Consider the following 18749-nt stretch of genomic DNA (forward strand, 5'->3'; position numbering starts at 1 on the left):
TGATCTAGCATGGCTTTATACACATTAGGAATGACTAGATCAAATATGAAATACTGATAAGTAATCTTCTTTAAGATATCTAGAATTATTTGGAGAGTGATCTTAAGTATGAACATTAATTAAGAATTTTGTGAAATAATACATGAGAATAGGGGCAAAGAGGAGTGCAACCCTTTTAGTTTGCCTAAGTTTCCATAATGGGAAACACAAAATTCCTAGACCTCCATGGATAAACAATGTGAATGCAGAACTATCAGAAAAGTTTTAAAATCAATTCTTGTTTTTAGACAAGTCATTCAAAATGATTAAGAATATGTTTAATTGACATTTAATATGTATATATACTTTTTATTATGAACACATTTATGGATTCGAATTATGTTTTGTAGGAATTATTGTGTGAAATCAATATATATTATTGATTATATGTTGATAACTTTATGTTTAGTAGGAGTTCTAAGATAATTAATTTATTCTATCTTAGAATAATTGATTTTGCATAATGAAATAAATTAGTGATAATCAAATACATTAAAAAAAAAATTGATTGTGAACATAGTGACCTTTTTGTTTCATTTTTATGTGAATGATTGTCATTATTTCATCTGTGATATGTGGCAAAATGAGAAGTGTGCAATGCTACGCATTAATAGGCGAGAGCAAAAATTGATTCAAAAATTTAACCAACCGAAATTGATAAAAAATGGTTAATTTGGTCTGTCTATTAGGTTTTGATTATAGTCAATTTTTTGGATCAATTAAATTCGTTAAATCAGTTAGCTTTCAATTCTTAAACTGATAATCGAACCTAATAAATTAACCAGCTTTTTAATAAGTAAACGTTTAAAAGTTTAGATGAGTATTTTTGTTTGTCTTTTTCTTGTAAAATGTTATTGAAATTATTAAATTATTTAGCTATTTAGTTTGAATGATACTTAAGTTTGAATTTTATTAGATTAAATTTGCAACTAAATAATTGTTCATAATAAGAAGAAAAAATAACAAAAAGTTCGGTTATTTAACCGAACCAATTTTGGTCAGTTTGGTTATGGTTGGTTATTTAAAAATTTGGGTCAGTTTGGTTACTTATTGAATAAAAGTTTGTTAATTCAGTTATTGATTTTTTCAAATTGAATTGACCAATTGCTCACCCCTAAGCATTAAATAGTGCATATGTCTCTTGAATGTAAATTTATACTTTGAAATGGCTTCTATTTCTAAGAACATTGTTGTTGAGTTAAACAAGGGTGAAAAGCAGAATGGAGATAATTATGAGATTTAGAGTATGAAAATTCAGTATGTACTTGAAGAACAAGAGGTTCTTGATGTTTTGAACAATGTCCTTGATGAACTCGAAAAAGGGAATACATCCTACATAGGACGGATGGAGAGGCTTATAAGTTCTGTAAAAAAACAAAACTCCACTGCACATATTACGTTGCTTAACAATATAAAGGATGATATTATGTGCGAACTTCGATCTCATGGGTAGCTAAAGAGATGTGGAATGCCCTAAAGCAAAGTTTGGCGCAACTTTGGTTACCAAATTGAGGTAGCTTACTATCAAGTTTGGCACATACAAAAAGTGGTCTAATCATAATATGAGATAGCATGTGAGAGAGATATCAAACATGATAAGTGAGCTAAAGAAGGCTGGCCATACCCTGACAAATTAGTAATAGGTTTAAGCTATTATCCGTTCTTTGCCACACAGATGAGAGCACATGAAGGTGCACTTTACCCACAATTAGAGTATAAGGACTCTCAATGATGTTTCCCATTGATTTGGGTATCCTGTAAGCAAATAAGTTGTTCAAGTAATAATAGAGGCTAAAAAGCCTAGATGTCGATCCCATAAGGATTAGGTGAAGAAGTTCCTAAACTAAGTACCTATTATCACCACACACTATGTAAAGTTGGTTTAATTAAGCTTTGTTATGCACTAAACATGAATTAAAATGTGATTCTAATCTAAAAATTAAAAATAGCAAGTAAATATTGAAACAAAAATAGTAACTAAAGTATTGTAACCCAATTAACTAATTCTAACTAACCATTTAATTTCCATTTAAGAGAACTACCAAAAGAACTAAACCAATATATATATATATATATAAATGGAAAAAATACAGTAGACTAATCTAAGTGAAAGCATATTTGAAGAAAGAATTAAGAGCTAAAAACATAAATTTCAAGTAAATTTACAAAAACAAAGGATGGAAGGCCAATTTTAGAAAAAATCAAAATTTAAGCAAGAAATACAAATCTATTATGCTTTAAATTGTATAAATTGAATTGTAAAGACAAAAACAGTGAGTAAACCAAGGTAAGAACAACTTTGCATTATAATTAAATGGAGAAAATCATAAGAGTATAGCTAAAGTATTGAAAACTAAACATATCATTAAATCTATAATCCAAAAACTTAAGCTAACATTCTGAATTTACATCATACAAAATCAATCAAACATGAACTTGAAATTAGAAGAACATTAAGGGAACTATAAGAGAACATGAATTGAAGAACAAAAATTGAACAAAAATTACAAGATTTGACAAAAGAAATTGGAAACTGAAACTAAGTTGAAAGAAGAGACTATCGAGTCAAGAAGGAAAAATTTAGATTTAGAAATTTTTAGAGAGAATGAACTAAAACTAAGACATGATTCTTCAACAAGTTTACCATAAAATTTATCAAGATCACATCATATAAGAATAGATTCAGCTTATTGAACTAGCAACTCAAATAGTACCTAAGTATGGAAAAAAAAAGAGCATATGCAAAGAAATCTATCCAAAAGTAAGTAAGTTCATGAAAATAAATGCAATCAATTGAAACTAACAAGAAAACATGTAAATCTAAGAGTGAGAAATGTAAGAAACACAAACCAAATGCCTAGATGGAAAGTAGATCCTTACAATGCTATCACTCATGCAAAGCTCATCTCTACCGTTTGGTTTCAGCAGTGAATTTAAAGCTTGATTTGGAACTGTGTTATTGGAATTTAAAGATAATTTTTTCCTAGATTTGAAGATTTATGAGTTAGGATTCTAAGAAAAAAATTTGGCTCAAAACAAGCTAGATGTGATTAAGAATCAATTAAAACACTGTAAAGAGGTCAAAATCATGAATTGCAAACTAGATTTGAATAACTCATGGAATCAATGTAAATTGAAGGCATAAACAAATGAATCTTGAAATATTAGTGAAAAAATTTGAAAGTACATTGATTGCTGCAAGAAAGTTAAATTTGCATAGAAAGCGAAAGAAATTTGGCTGCCAAATAGCCTTATTTGAAGAGCAAGAAAATAAAAGTGTAAAGAAAAACAAATGTAGAAAACTTAAAACTAAAATCTAAAAATCTAATTAATTCTCCTCTTTTGGCTGGCCACTCCTCTCTATTTATGGGTAAATGAGAGATGGTTCCACCTTTAAAATTTTAGCAAAACTATCTAAGTAAAATATCTAAATATTATTAATCTTTTAGATCTTTCTTCTTTCATAACCTTTACTTGCTTGTTTGGCTTCTTAAGCTCTTTTCTCATTATCCATTACACTTCAAAATGTCAAGATTATGACCAGTGGGAGTCCTTCAAACAGCCAACTCAGCAACTCTTAATGGTCTTCTTTGAATCACCAAATTGGCACCAAAGTATATGTGGTTACATAAAGCTTGTATACACAACACTATTGCACTTTTGCCTTTTCCATTTTGGTACTAAATGTAATCATTCACTCTTTCATTTTGCCACCAAATTTCAAGTCATTAAGTGAACAATTTTTACATTATAATCACTAAAAAAATTATGAAAAATTACCAACTCAAAATTAACTTCCAACTCCCTAATGCACTAATAATTTTTTAAACATGTATAAAGATACTAAAAAGGTACTAATGCATGATTAAGCTAAGGAAGACAATTACAAGTGAAAATTATTAGAATTGAAACTTAAAATAATGTTTATTAAGTTTATTCAAGCTTAAGAAGTCATAGAAGAAAAGGGTAAGAAGAACTCCCTTAAAAAGCAATGTAGTACAATTACGCTAATTATGGCATTTTCTAGCTTTTAGCACAAAAATCCTCCAAAATGAGTCCAAAATCTCCAAAATTCCTCATTTACCATATTTTCACCTATACATTGAACATTTATGTATTTAGGAGTATTTTTGTCAAAATCCTCAATGATCAAGCCAAAATTCAAGAGAAATTGCATTAAAAATAAGTATGAAAATGCTAAAATCTTAATGAAATCACTTGTCATCTTCAATTGGAAAAAGATCATATGGAAGTATCTAAGCCTAATGCTGATGCTTATATGGCATCATCTAGTTCAAAAGAAGTTTCAGGTTTCAAAGGTAGGTCATATGGAAGGAATAAGGAAAAAGTTCCTAAAAGGTCAAAGAGTGGCCAAATAGGCAAAGGGCAAGGTCCTAAGGCTTATCCTAAAAAGAACAAACTAAGAATCAAGTGCTTTAACTATTGTAAAAGGGGTCACTTTGCTTATGAATATAACGAGCCAAAGAAGGTACAAACTCTTAAGAGATGTTTGGTTCGAGGGAATTTGAGATTTTCCCTTAAAATTTAGCTAGTGGGAATGTGATTCTCATGTTTGGTTCATGGGTATCTGATTCTTAGGGGTAATATTAGATTTTTAATAGTGCCCAAAAGTTCTGAAATTAAAAACCAAACTCTCTTTGTGGTTTTTAAAGATTTTGGGAGAACAGTTACTTTCATCCCACATTAGATTTGAATAAAAAAATGTTTTCATTCTATTTTATCGTTTTGAAAATCAATGTATTTTATTTGATTATTTTTTTATATTTAACCAATGAATACTGCGTTTAGAGGGTTTGAAACATTTCATTTATTTGACTTTTTTTTATATTTACTATGTTTTTTTGAATAAAAATATAGTATTTAAGTTCTCTTTTTTTTTTTACTAATTTCTCACTTGATACTATGTTTTTAGGCTATGAAACGTAGTATTTGAATTCTTTTTTTTTTTTCTAATTTCTTACTCAAATATTCCATTTCTAGTATGTGAAATGTAGTAATTATCTACTATTATTTACTGCATTTCTGACATTACAAATGTACTTCTTGTTAATAAATAACGAGCCTATTTTTTAATAACAAATAAGGCATTTCATTGGTTAGAAATGCAATATTTGAATTTACAATTACGATATCGTATTTGTTCAATAACTTTTTTGAATGACAAAGACCACTCTCTCTTTTCAAACAATATCACAGGGCTTTAATCAAAGACCCCATTTCTGTTTCAACCAACATCAGCTTTAAGCTTTACAATTTTTATCTTTGTGTTGTTTATATCATCTTGTATTTATCAATAAATTATGAGTCTACTATCTATTAAATCATGATCTATTCTACATTATTTGTTTGATTCAAATGTCTTATTATTTTATTTGTTTAGATCTCATTTAGATTTTGATTGAAAAGTTGTTGATATATTATATCTATGCTTGATTTTGGTTTTTGTTCTTGATCCACAAATGTTTTATTGTTGGTTTTTTTTGTTAGACGTATCTTAAATTCCACCTACCAAATGCACATATTTGCTTTCGACATATGTTTTAGACATTAACAAAAATCTTTCTTCTAAATAATTATGGCTCATTTATCAATAAGAAAAAAGATGCAATTGGTAACAATGTTTATTTTACAATTGAACTTGATAGAGACTATGTTTTAATTGTTACTTATTGTTGTTGTGACATTAGTTGTAATGAAACTTAGAAAAAAACGTAGACTATCTTATGCTAATAACATTCATGATAGGCTTTAGATTAGGGAATTAAACTTAAACAAAATGGTTTTTATAAATGATAGAGAGAGTGGAGGTAATTATAGAATGGATAGGAGAGTTTTTGTAAAATTATGTCAATTGCTTCAAACATAAGGGCGATTAAAGACATCTAGACATATTTCAATAGAAGAAATGGTTATTAGTTTCCTTTACATCATTGCCCATCATATAAAAAATAAGGTTATGATGCGTCAAGTAGCTAGATTTAGAAAGATAATTAGTAAGCAATTTCATACTATGTTGATTTTTATTTTGAGACTGCATTCCTTATTGTTTAAGAAACTAGAATCGATATCAAAGAATTTAATAGATAATAAATGAAAATGGTTTAAATGTTACTTGCATGCCTTAGATGGAACAAACATAAAGGTGAATATAGACTCAGTTGATAGGTCTAAATACAAGGCTAGGAAAAATGAAATTGCTACCAATGTTCTTAGTGTTTGCACACTAAACATGAAATTCATATATGTGTTACTAAGATGAAAAAATTCTGCAATAGATGGCAGAGTACTTAGAGCTGCCATTACAACAAAAATTATTTAAGGTTCCCACAAGGTATTAGCTTAATATTTTGGTTTTAGTTTTGCATGGAGCACATTTTTTTGTATTAATGTTGTGACATTGGAATAGGTTTTTACTATTTATGTGATGCTGGAATATGAAGGTTTTTTGGCACCTTATAAAGGTCAAAGAAACCATTTGAATGATTGGAGGCTAAGACACCAACCAACGACACCTAGAAATACTTCAATATGAAACATTTTCTAGTTAGATATTGTATCAAGAGATATTTTGGTATATTGAAAACTGGTGGGCAATTTTAAAGGAGAAGTCATTTTATCCAATAAAAATATAGTGTAGAATCAATTTTGCTTGTTGCCTTTTTTATAATTATATTAGGTCTGAAATGGTAATTGACCCTATTAAAGGTGATATTGCTAAAGTGAGTAATAACTAACTAGATATATCTAAGCATTAAAATTTGATTGGGCATGTTGTGCCAAGTGATGTTTGGACTAAGTTTAGAGACAACTTGGCATAAGAGATTTTCACAAATTGGTTGCAATCCCATGGTTAAGGACATTGGTTTTTTTTTTCTTTTTTATTGGTTACATTGGTGTTTGTACAATATAGTTGAGTGTACAAATTATAAACGCAGTATTTGTTTTATATATATTTTTCCTTGTTTTTTACAAGTGTATAATGTATTTGACTATTGTTTACAATAATATTGTTTTGTTTTCATGTCTATTGCTTTACTTCCTGTACTAGTTATATGTTCATCTTTATTGGTTTTTTATTTTATATGCATTTTGTTGAATGATCTCTAACTATATGGTTAGGATATCAAAATGTATTCATTTACTGCCAACATAAGAAATACATCAAGAAGAAGAAAAGAAAGTTCATTAGTAGGTAATCACAAATGGACTAAGGATAAGGATATAATACTTGTCTAATGCCTAGATACATTGATAGATGATTCTAGATGGAACATCAATAATGGAACGTTCAAAATTGACTAACTAGGACATTTAGAAAAGATGTTGGAGTTAAGAATTTCCCAAGCCTAGCTTAAAGCAAACTTACATATCTAGTCCAAGGTCAAGCTATTCAAGAGATAATATCATGCTTTCTATGATATGATTAAACATGCAAATGGAACGATCGTGAAAAATGTATCACTACTAAGAAAGTTATTTTTTATGAGTGGGTTCAGGTAAGTATTTTAACATGAACTTAGAAGTTAATTTGATTGTTGATTTCTTATAAAAATATTTTATATGTTTTTTAACCTTTATGTAGACTTATCCCCATGCTATAGGGTTAAAGAACAAACGTTTCCCTCCCTTTGATAACTTTATGACGATATTTGGATCAGACAGAGTAATTGGTGAAAAAGTTGAAACAACAGCTGGTGCAGTTAAGTCATTTTCTATAAGAAATGAGGATGCTAACTTTGGCTATCATGAGAATAAGCTTGATACTGATCATAAAGAAGAGAGATTAGAGGATGAAAAAGTTGAAGCTTCAACTTGTGAGCTAACTCTAACCATAACTAGAACATTGTTAGACATGAAGCATTCTAGGAGCAATAATAGATTAGCTGATTTGATCGAGCAAATAGGTGTGCTACATATTGTGAGGCAGCAAGTAAAATCAAAGGCATTTCATATTTCTTTAAGAAAAAAGCTGAGAGTAGTGATAGTCAAATGTCACTTTTCAATGAAATAATAAAACTATGTAATTTCTCTTCCGATTAAATGCTTTTTGCTAATGAGTATATCTCAAGAGATACTCATAAAGTTGATTTCTTCTTTATGCTGCCTCATGAATTTAAAAAAAATTACATACGAAAGCAATTGCATGAATGTAATGCCTATCCACCATCACTTGACTTTCATCCTTTAGGACATATATAGATGATTTATATTCCTGACAACAATCATAATGTTTTATATCGTGGAGACTAATTTTGAATATGGTAGACAACTTTAATATTATAATTACATATTGTAATGGATCATCTGAGGCTATAATTATGATTACGTTAGCCTTATGTTAAATTGTTGAGTTACATTGGCATTTTGTATTTCGGTTTGTATTGTTGAATTACATTTTTTTTTTTTGTAAAATTGTTAATTAGTATAAATTGATTAAATTTGGACTTGTGAATATGATACAATTTTGAATTGTATATCTGGAATTATATGAACTACAATGAATTGGAATTCTATAGTTAAATTTACAAATTTACATAAAAAAAAATATGAAAATGACTTGGTGTCCTCAGTTCTCACTTTGCAAATGTGAATATATAGTCACACCATTTATGATGGACTTCATCAATTTCCTCTTATGTGAAGTGTTCCTTTTAAGCCCACTATGAAGCAAAAAATTGTTAATGAATGTCATTAAATTTGCATTTCATAAATCTGATAAGGAGAAACAAGTTTTCGTAGTTTAAATTTATACTAATCTTATCTAGTGTTCTTATAAGATTGTTAAAAATGATATTTTATATGAAATGAAAGATATAATATCCACGTTTTATTGTTCCTGATTGACGAAGTGCTTGCAAAATTGTTGGCTAGTTAAAGTGCTTTTAAACAAATAAACAAAATAATATATTTGACACTTACCAGAAATATAACCCAATTTAATCTTTTATTTTTATCATGGGTAACTAATCCCTTGAAATAACACAAAGGAACCTATAAAGATAAACTACATGAATAAATAAACCGTAAACATGATAGAAATTAGTTTACATAACAAAGATGAATATCTCTTTATTATATTGACAAGCTTGGATTTAGGCTTCGACTCTTCATTCCCTAAGTTGAAAAATTAAATCATAAATGTTGTGTACTCAATGACAACTAGCTGCCAATAACCTTTGTAAATCATAGTCATCTTTCTAATGTTATAATGTAATGATTGTAAATAATTATAAAATCGATATATAAAACATAGTCAAGGTCATCACATTGTAAACAATTAACACATACATAGGATCATAAGGTACTAAAAAATATTGGGACTTTTTTGCCATTGCTAACGTTAAAAATTTGCCATAAATAGGTACAAAGCTAGCACCATAGCAAATATGACTTTGGTCAATAAATTTATAGGTGTCAATCATTTATCTCCCCCTTCACACCTCTATAAAGAAGGTTACATGATGAAAAAAATAATTTATCATACCGTTATACATAATATATGAAAATATATTCATTATATATTTAAATGAATATAAAAGCTAACCTCATGTACACATCTATTGCGGTAATTGATTCTCATTCATCTCACAAAATCTAAAAATCTCTTCCTACCCAATCCACGACATCAAGGGATAATCAAATAGTCTATTCTTGAGATTGATATTAAGGATCGATCCTTCTTGTAAATACTGACACTCATAATTGGATAGCACATGAATACTTGATTCCATAGGTAGGATTATTTAAAGCTGAAAAACATGTTACTATAAAAATCAACTATTCAAATATAAAATCAAATCACAAAAATCAAATAATCAAATGAAAATGTTCAAAATGTGCATTACTAGAGATGAAGATTAGTTAGAATTTGTAACCATCATGTCAGTAAAAAACTAACCCATTATGTTAGTTTGCATTGATGCCAATTGTGCTTCCAACTCAACAGTTTGTAGTTGTAGTCTTACTTTATTATGACTATATATTCAACATTCTTTGAGGTGTAAGGGTTAGGTTGAGTTTTCAACTAGGTTATTAGAGAAACAAAGCTCCCAACCCTCTTAACACAGCCAAGTCTATCTTTTGAATCAAAAGCTAAGGTCATCACATATTTACTATTCGTAGTGTAAACTTCACCTTATGTGAATCTTATACCAAAGTCATCCTAAAACACAACATGCAAACATAAATAAATTCAATATATTAACATGTATAAATGGCAAAATCAATGGTGAGATATAAATATGATATGTACTTCCAATCTTCTTAGCCATTTGTTCAATTGCTTAATTCTTTTAGTTTTCAGATTTTAATATATGCGCTTTTTTTCAAACATCTCACCTTAATATTTCGATGCCTGAGCTAGATGTTTTCTAAAATCATTTGAAAATATAAGTTAGTAACTTTATTGTAAATGAATGTCAAAATCCTAAAAATACATCTATAACAACTAGTTAAAAATACTTACAAGTTCATTCTTCACATTTGCATAGCCCTTTCTTTTATGCTTAATGGTTAAATACTTTTTGTGCCAGTATTTTCTTTTGGGCTTCTTTTATTTTTTGTAAAAAGCAAAATCAATAACAAATCAATAAACATCTATTGCATCAACAATGTATTATAAAAACAAAAAGAAATTGCTATGCATATGCTGAAAACATCTAATAGAGGAGCTGAAACAAACTTTGTCCACTTTGCATCACTTATAACATCTGAATATGTGGTTAGGGGATGAACCAACAGTTTAGCATTATCAGCATAAGGTAAAATATATTTTGTTCTCAATTTGCTTTTAAAGTTTTAAAATTTCAACCGAGCAGATTGTAACACAACCTTTTTATACTTAGTTAGGATATTGAAGTATTCCTAGAAAAGATTAAATTAAAAGATGAGAACAACTGCATTCCATAAGTAATCGACAAATAAGTAATCAGTTTCAGTTTGATTATTATTACTTACCATAATTGATTATTATAACTTACCACAACCAAATCCCATATGCAATCTTTTGAAACTCTAGAACGTTCCTCCAACTATTGTAGTTAATGGATATTGTCTATAAGACAAAACATCCAATATGGCTAGCCATCTTTGATGCACTACTCAACATAGGGTGCCCATCCACATTGAACATAACATGTATTTTTTCTCAGGTTTTTTAATCAACTTTCCACGTCCCCTAACTTTTCTTTTCTTGTTTTTTTTAAGAGGATGTGTTAATTAAATGTTTTTCTTCATGTTCAGTACAGGTAAACATATGTTCTTCATAAGCCATAATATTAACTAATCTATACAAATTTAAATATGGAATGAGATTAGCATAAAATAAATTATTGAATTATCAATTCATAAGGAAATTAAAGGAATAGAATTATGATAAAATGACATTCTAAATATCAAATTAAATTGCGACATTTAAGAAAAAAATTATAATATAATAGTAATTATTAAAATTAAAAGCAATAAAATAATAATCAAATGAAATTAAGCATTCAAGGTTTGTCATATTTTATGATATCAATCCATCCATCCAATTCCAAAATTCTAAACAAGCAGAGAAAGATCAAGTAATTTAGACCTAGAATTCTAAACAAAGTTGAAGTTTCGATTAAGTTCAACACAAGAAGATGAAGCAAAATCAAAGAAGTCAGAAATAAGAAATCAAGCATTCAGTAAAGAAAATTAAACAAAAAATAAGCTTAATTTTCACTAGAAGCATTCATTGACAAATTCAGACAATAAACAAGCAAGTAGCAAGCATCATCAAGCAAGAGACAATCAAGAAAAATAGAAGCATCAAGCAGAAGTAAAACAGAGAAGCATTCACCAAGCAAACAACCAAATCAATAGCATACTCAGAACTAGCAAGTTAGAAAATCAACCCAACAAGCTCAAAAAGCCCAAACCTTGCAGCCAATCTCTAGCCTAAACCCTAGCAACCAGAACCTACTAATACTAAGCTATCAGTTTTAACATGCAATTTAGCCATAGAAAACCCATTAGAAACTATTCACATAATTCACACAAATTGACTAAAATTAGAACATAATGATTTCGGCAACTAAAAGATAAAATAATCAATTAATATGAACATAATGATTTTGAAATTAAAAATATAATTAACAAATTAAAATTTTACAAATAATTGAACACTTAATAAATAAAACACATTTTACCTCAATGATAGTAAGGGATCGATGGTGTTGAAAATGGTGATGGTGGTGACGATGGCAACGATGGAGACAAAGTGGCAAGAAGGGTCGATCAAAGGTATAGGGTTCAAGGTTTATCCTCTGTAAAAATAAAATCGATTTTGAGGTTTAAAGTTTCTGTTGGGGATTTTAATTAAAGCCCAATTATTGCATCTCTTTAAAGCTAAACGCAATAATTATTTATTGTAATTTTTTTAAAAATATAAAGTAATCGAATACTGCATTTCAAAGCTTTGAAATGCAGTAATTATCATATTTATTGCATTTTTTAGACTAGAAATACAGTAATTGATTTTGATTTTTTTTAACATCCTACTTGGATACTACGTTTTTAGGCTTTGAACAAAGTAATTGTGGATTATTTCTTATCTTTCTTGGATGGCTTTGAAATGCAGTAATTGATTACTAAATTTTTTTTTACAATTGGTCAATTGAATATTATGTTTTAACGATCTGAAATGTGTTAATTGTCAATTATTTTTTTGATAAATTATTGTGTTTTTTATGTAGTGATGCTTATTACAGTAAAATTACATGATTAAGTAATTTGACTTTCTCCCAACCAAACACAAGAATCTAACAATCCCATGACATGAAGAATCACCCTTTGCCAAGAATCCATATTTTCTCGAGGATCACTTTCCCTCTAGGAATCTAAGATTTCACAAACCACACACCTTCTTAAAATATTTTTATGTAATGTTAAAAGTACTATGTTTGTTTCTAGTACTATTATGATGACTAATTCACATCTTTTGTGGGTTGTAAACTCAAGGGCCACAGACCATGTAGCACAAGACAAGAACACATTCATGGATTTTTGTCTGATTCCACACGAAACAAAATGGATTTATGTAAGAAGCAGTTCATGAATTAAAGTAACAGTATTGGCACCTGTAAGCTATGCATGTATGGTGAAAAAACCCTTATCCTATATGATGTTCTTTTTGCTCCTGACATTTGATTAAATTTAGTTTCTATTACTATTCCTTTTAATCTAGGATTTGTTTTAAATTTTAATAGTACTGATTTGAGTTTGTATTTGGATACAGCTTATTATGCATCTATATATTTGTTAGACGATTTTATTATGTTAGATATTATTCCATACAATAATCCAAGCTTTTCCCTTATGTTGATTTGGATACAAATATTGATGTGAATATTTGGCATGCTAGACTTGGCCATGTAGGTCAATAAAAAATGGATAGATTAGCAAAATAGGGATTACTTGGCCCTATTGAGAAAGTTAATTTACCATTTTGTAAAAGTTATCTAACAGTAAAAATGATAAGAAAAATGATAGGAAAAATGTAAAAGTTCCATTGTAGTTGACACATTCTGACAATTATGTCCTAATGAATGTTAGGTCACAAAAAAGAGGTCAATATTTCATCACATTCATTAATGATTTTATAAGCTTTGAGTTTGTTTATTTGATTTTTCATAAATCTGAAGCATTAGAGTACTTTAGAAAGTATGTGATCTTAGTAGAGAATCAATTAGACAAAAATGTTAAGGCATTAAGAACGGACCAAGGACATGAGTATTTGTTTGAATAGGTCAAACAATTATGCAATGAAAATGGTATTTATAGGCAATTGAACATTCTAAGAATTCCATAACAAAATGGTATTGTAGAAAGAAGAAATAAAACTCTTATGAAAATGGTGAGGTCTATGATGGCCCAAGCAAATTTACCATTCATCTTTTGGGGTGATGTGTTATTAGTTGCTACCTATATACTAAATAGAATACCTTTCAAGTTAGTTATGTCCACCCCTTATAAATTATGATTGGGAGAAAACCTAATGTTAGTAATTTGAAACATCGAGGTTGTGCTTCTTACATACATGAGACTACTCATCCATATGACAAGCTAGGTCCTCGAGGTAAAAAGAGTATATTTGTAAGATATTTCAAGGTTTCAAATGGATATGTGTTAATAAGTGAACTGTTAATTAATAAATGTGAGATAAGAAGTGGAACTATCAATTATATGTGTTTATAGGAAGTGTAACTGAATTTGAATCTTGAGATGTCATTTTTTTGAAGTGAGTTTCTAAAAAAATATGAAATAAATAAGCAAATATCTCTTTACGAGATTGATGAGACAAATAATTTGTTAGTTCCAAATCAATTAATGCATGTTCTTAATCAAGAACCAACAATATCTCATCCCAGTGGGAGCATGACTAAAGATGATGAATTTAATGAATCAATTTATCAAAAATCACAAGTCAGACAAAGGAATCATGAAAATATTCCCCAACGTCATTTTGACATAGAAAGGGAAGCATTCTTAATTATTCCACAAGAAGAAGAAAAGCCAAGAAATGTTAAAGAAGCTCTCTCATCTTCTATAAAAGAAAATGGATGAATGTAATAGAGAAAAAAATAGAGTGTATGAAATTGAATAGTTTTTAGGAATTCATTGATCTTCCTAAAAGACACAAAGGGATTAAGAACAAATGGGTTTTCAAGATTAAGTGTAACTCAAATGGAACAATTGAAACATATAAGGCTCATCTGGTAGTAAAAGAATACACTCAATAAGAGGGAATTGATTATGAAGAGACTTTCTTTCCTATTGTGAGATTTACTTCAATACACTTAATTCTAGCCATTATAGCCAGTTTAGATTTAAAATTACATCAAATGGATGTGAAAACTACTTTTCTAAATGAAGGATTGGAAAAAGGAAATCTATATGGAACAACCTCTAGGTTTCATTGACAAAGGGTAATAGCACAAAGTGTGCAGGTTATTAAAATCGATTTACGATTTTAAACAATCTTTCAAGTAGAGTATATTAGATTTCATCAAGCAATAATTTCATATGATTTTATCATGATTAATGAGGACTATTGTGTGTATGTCAAAAGAGATAGATAAATTTGTGATCTTGTCATTTTATGTAGATAACATACTGTTGGCTAGCAATGATAAGGAGTATATCACTAGGGAAAAACTTGGTTGTCCTTAAATTTTAAAATGAAGGACATGGCTTAAACAACTTACATACTTGGTGTAAAAATTATAAGAGATCGTTCCAAGAAGTTGTTAGCTCTTTAACAAGAATAATATATTTAGAAAGTACTGGAACAATTCAATATGTAAGAGTGCAAGCTGATAGATACTTCTATAATAAAAGATGAAAGCCTTAGCCAAATAATGTATTCTAAGACTTCGTAAGAAAAGGAACAATGGCCAGAGTTCCTTGCTTTACTACTATTGGAAGCCTTATCTATAATGTGTAAAAGGCTGTACGTCTACTATGTCATGGGCATGGTAAGCAAATATCAATCAAATCTAGGTCAACCCATTAGAAAGTCTTTAAAAAGATATTAAGATATCTAAAAAGTACTGTAGATTATTTGTTGTGCTATCAAAGAAGTGATTTGTATTTGATCAGCTATATGGATGCTGATTAAGGAGAAGATTTAGATGAAAGAAAATCTACCTCTAGCTACAATTTCTTACTAAATAATAAAGTTATTTTGTAGAGCAGTGAGAAATAAACTTTTATAGCACTATCCACAATGAAAGGTAAATTTGTAGCATTTTCAGTAGTAATACAATATGTTCTTTGGCTTAAGAAATTCTAATCATTTAGGATTTGAGAATGATGAGTCAAACTTAGTGTTGGTGAATTACGATAGTCAAGCTACAAAGGTATTCATAAAGGATTCCAAATTCATTTTAAGACCAAACATATAGATACCAAGTATAATTATGTGAGAGACATGATTGCATAAAAAAAATCAACATGTAGTATATTTTTACACATATGATGATTGTAGATCCATTTACAAAGCCCATACCTAGAGATGTGTTTAATAGTCACATGAGATCTCTAGGACTGCATAGATGTATATAAGATTGAATAGTTCTATATAAATAATATATGATATTTTTCCATTTGAATTGACTTATATCGAATAATATTAATGCCATTAAAGTTTAGTACTTTGTTTTGTAATGCATGCACACGTGTTTATGTATTTGTATATATATGATATGATTTGAAAGGTATGTTGAATAGATTATTAGCCTTCTCACACAGGTATTTGCCTAAATGATTTGGCACCATAGTAATGAGACTAGTTTAAAGCCATGGATTGAATGCTCCTAAACTTAAAAGAAATCACCTTGATACAGGATTAAGAGGAGATCACTCAATATTGAGATTTGTAACTAAAAGTGAATAAACCCACAATTCATTTTATTTGTCTTAATATGCTAGTGGAAGTTTTATTAATTATATAAAATCAAGTAAAGTTATGGACTCGAGGTAGATACTTGTTGCATCTCAACTATCACCTATACGATATTTATATGATGAAAGACATACACTTCTTGTAAAAATGAGAGTAATGTAGTAGCATGTGTTTCATACCAACTATACATTGTTTGACCAACAAAGGTAACAGAAGAGTAGATTTTTTTTTTATTATGTAAGACTATCAGAGGCTTTCATATTTTGTACCTTCAAAGACTTTAAACTATTTTTTAAAGTTTCATTTCAATGTCAGTTATCTTGGATTATTGCCAATTATCATGGATGGTTTGATTTAATGGGGCATATCTAAATAGCAGTTGAATGAAAATTAAGAAATTTTAGAAGAAGGAAAGATTATTCTAGTTTCATATTTGGTTATATTCATAGATTGATCAATTTATGTTTCAAACTCAAATATAATTGTGAATATACAAGTATATTATGCAACATGATAAAAGAGAGATTGTGAAAATCTTGAAATGTGACTGAATAGGTCTAGGGTACTTCATACTTACTCTACTTGTACTTAAGAGTTACTATACATACCTAAGAGTTGTATAAGTGACTATATGTGATTATGAGCAACTATATACACCTAATAGTCATATAGCAATTGAACTCTTGAAATATGCTAGTCACATAACTTATTTCCTTGTATGAACCTGATGCAAAGAATAAAAAAAATATTTTCGAGATCATGAGAGTTTAACACCCATTCTATGTGAGTGGGAGATGTTGGCATAACTGCCATAATGGGTTATAAACCCATGATAAAGTAACTGCCATAAGGCAGTTTACTTTTATATATAAAACCTACCTTAGGTAGTTTACAAACTCTTTCTAAAAAAAGAAAATGCTACCCATTTCACAATAGAAGATTATTATGGCATTTGGCCATCAACAACAAAGTAAAAGAGAGAAAAGTTTCTTACAAAAACAATAGAGAGAAAAAGAGAGAAAGAGCAATCGAATAGGCATTATATAACTTTCAAGAGGAATTCTTACTTCAGTGTGTTGAAGGACTTATGCTGTGGAAACTAACAATTTTTGTATTGTGACCTTGTTCAACAACTAGTAATTCAAGCCAAGTTTTCACTTCCTTTTCCACTAAATAAGTAGATATGATTATGTTCGTGTATATATCTAGCATGAATTTTATCTTTCAAATGGAAATAAAGATAGGACCATAATTAAGCAACCCACTACTGCTTTTTAATTTCAATGGTGATGGTAATAGAATAGGAATCCATCGCTTTTGATTTAGCTTCATTTTTTAATTCAAAATTTATTAATGCATTGGGTTTAAATTAAAAAAGAGAATTTTGAGTTTCCAAATTTGAAGAAAAAATGGGGTGGGTAAGATAATTAGAAGAATAAATTGTGAAAAATGAGGTTAATGGATGATTTCTAGTTGCTAAACATTATTGGATTTGCAAAATGAAGGAGAAGAGAGTGAAAAAAAATTAGGGAAATATTTTATTCAATTTACTTAGCATGATGGCATATTTTCTCATAGATTTGTAAAAAATTTCATGAGTATGGAAAAAATGCATATGAGTAGTGGCTTGGTGGTTAAAATTTAAAGAAGTAAGGGGAAAATGTTTGTGGAGATAATGATGATGAGTGGTGGCTTGGTAGCCCAATGGGTGAAGTTGAGAGAAAAATGGAAAGGAAGTTTGATTTAATAATGTTAATGACAATGCTAATGGAGCAAAATACAAAGAGGTTAAGTGTCACTTTTTAAACTTCAAGGGGTAAATTTATTCCAACCCAAACCATAAAGTATTTATGTGTAATTTACCTTTTTAACTTTGCTCCTTAACAAAGTGACAAATCATAAATTGTTTTTCAAAATACTAATTGTTTTCCATTTTTTTTATTGGAACTAGCTATTTTATTCATCTAAATACTTATATATTTTTAAATAATAATTACATACTGAACATATAATTGTTATACAAATAACTAAAACTAAAACAACCTCTCACGCTTTGCTTTAGAACATATATAATATTTTGCTAAACGAAAATTTGATAAAAGTCAATTTATGATACAATAGTTCAATTCCATTAACAATCTTGAAAAATTAAAAACTTTTAACAAATATTAAGAGCTTTTAATAATACAATCCTATTAATAACCTTGAAAATTATTAAAAAAAGAAAAAAGTATTTACATTTGTCAAAATACCAAAATTA

At 28.6% G+C, this 18749-nt stretch overlaps 1 pseudogene; it reads left to right on the forward strand.

Annotated features, from left to right (window-relative positions):
* Positions 1-4285: 4285 nt before the first annotated feature.
* Positions 4286-18749, forward strand: part of LOC149515630 (uncharacterized) — a 34125-nt pseudogene continuing 19661 nt past the window's right edge.

Source organism: Durio zibethinus, chromosome 12 (assembly GCF_047325235.1).
Source record: "Durio zibethinus cultivar Kanyao isolate XHJ-2024 chromosome 12, ASM4732523v1, whole genome shotgun sequence".
In the NCBI taxonomy this organism is placed as follows: domain Eukaryota; kingdom Viridiplantae; phylum Streptophyta; class Magnoliopsida; order Malvales; family Malvaceae; genus Durio; species Durio zibethinus.